Genomic DNA, 2,082 nt, shown 5'->3' on the forward strand with positions numbered 1-2,082 from the left:
TTTGCGAACAGAGTTACCCTACTTGAGTGAAAAACAATAAAAGTGAAACTAATTGGTCCAACATTCGTTGGCTGAGAGCCAAATTTGAAATAAGCAATAAGCAAAATTAATAAAGACGTGTAACATTTACGAATATTGTGTATGTTATGAGTTTTGCTACAGATATGAGTCAGACCTTGATTAGGCACCACTAAAACAATTGTTTCTTTCACAAGGAGTGAGTCGACGATATTGCAAACTTTGAACTACACAGCCCATTCAGTCCACCCCAAAGAGTTTCGGGGTTTGCTTTTTGTTGTTGTTATTGTTGTTGGCTTTTTTTTTTGGTTGTTGTTGTGTTGGTTGGTTTTTTTTGGGGGGGGGGTGTTTTAAATTTTGTTGCGAGTTTTTTGGAGAGGGGTGGGTGTTAATTAACGGGCAGTAAACTGAAACTAGAACATATATTTTAAAAAATATTACCTCAAAATAAATGAAACAAGGCGAACTAAGATTAAACGAAAAGAAAGACGAAATTAGAATAATGCAAAACTCACAAAAACCATAAAATGAAGTAAAACAGATTACAATCAATTTGAAATTAAATGAAATTAGTTTGTGAACCAAATATAAAGAAAATAATTAATAAATTATGAATTAACTACGGCACACCAAGAAGTTAAAAACAAGTCCGATCTTCAACTGAAACCTCAATAATCAAACCTGAACTTCCTGGTGACTATAGTATTTGCTCTTTCAATAAAATATTGACAGGGACTGTATCACTACAGCTCATCATGTTCTAAATCCCCGGAGAGCCGAGGTCAGTCGAAGATGTGTGGGGCATGACAAGCTGCAAGCTGGGAGTGAAAACTTTCTTTACAGGGCACTTGTTGAGACAGTTTTAGCACTCTTTACATGATACTTGATAAAAGAGGTTTCAAACTTTTCACAGAACACTTGTTGAGACAGTATTCGAACTCGTTACCAGACACTTGATGGGAGAGGTTTCAAACTTTTTACAGCTCACTTGTTGAAACAGGTTTCGAAGTCTTTACAGCACACTTGTTTAGACAGTATTCGAAGTCTTTACAGCACACTTGATGGGAGAGGTTTCGAACTCTTCACAGAACATTGTTGAGACCGTATTCGACTTTATACATGTTTTATAAAGGCATTTGTTGAAATGGGTTTCGAACTCTGCCTGTGCCAGGTGCAAGTAGAACGGTGCCGTTTTGTTAACAAAGTTAGCCTTGGGAGCAATAGCCATGGTGCCAAAGAGATACAATTATAGCAATTTGCAACGTCTTCGTTCCCGCCGGCGCTGGGGACAATTTAACACAACGCTTACTAGAAAAACACAAGATCGCTCTTGAAGCTGGACGTCTACACTATAGACATTACATGCAACGTGTCTTAGAATGTTTTTCAGAGTCACTGGGTGTAAGCAAAATGGCTGCTTCGTACATATCTGCAGCTGTAGCGAATACGTCCATAGATCAACACGTTGTTCTAGTACAGTTTTTTAACATAAAGCATCTACAGATTTACAAACTTAATAATATGGTTACATAAAAATATAGAGTCGATAGTTTTCAGGCGTAACCTGACACCAATTGCAAAGCAACCGACCACCTGCACTCCATCCTCCATTATTACATTTCAACTCCCCAAAAAATCATTCATACAGACATCGTTGTGAAGCCACAGACTTAGATTCCAGATTTCTTAGGTAACGACTGAGAAAACTTGCTCAAGGAGTGACCTGTAAAGAGCGTTTTTCATCCTGGAGGACACATTTCTGTGAAGAGTTTTTGCGACCCCGTCTCTGGCCTCACGGTCTTAATGTTTGTCGAACGTGGTCCGTGAGCCCAAGTGCTTTGGACTCCCACAGGATAAGGGAGGACGAGGGACATGTCCAAAGCATGGACGCCGTGTCCATTGGTGAACAACTTTGACGGTTTGTCGAGAAAGGGAAAGAGGGAGAGGGGGAGAGAGAGAGAGAGAGAGAGAGAGAGAGAAAGAGAGAGGGAGACAGACAGACAGACAGACAGACAGAGAGAGAGAGAGAGAGAGAGAGTGTGTGTGTGTGTGTGTGTGTGTGTG

At 39.9% G+C, this 2,082-nt stretch overlaps 1 protein-coding gene across 1 annotated transcript in view; it reads right to left on the bottom strand.

Annotated features, from left to right (window-relative positions):
• The window catches only part of LOC101845014 (tubulointerstitial nephritis antigen-like), a gene marked incomplete at its 5' end in the record, with an annotated part of 63,484 nt that overhangs the window by 19,820 nt on the left and 41,582 nt on the right, over window positions 1–2,082 (bottom strand).

The sequence above is a fragment of the Aplysia californica genome, unplaced genomic scaffold (assembly GCF_000002075.1).
Source record: "Aplysia californica isolate F4 #8 unplaced genomic scaffold, AplCal3.0 scaffold00337, whole genome shotgun sequence".
Lineage (NCBI taxonomy): Eukaryota > Metazoa > Mollusca > Gastropoda > Aplysiida > Aplysiidae > Aplysia > Aplysia californica.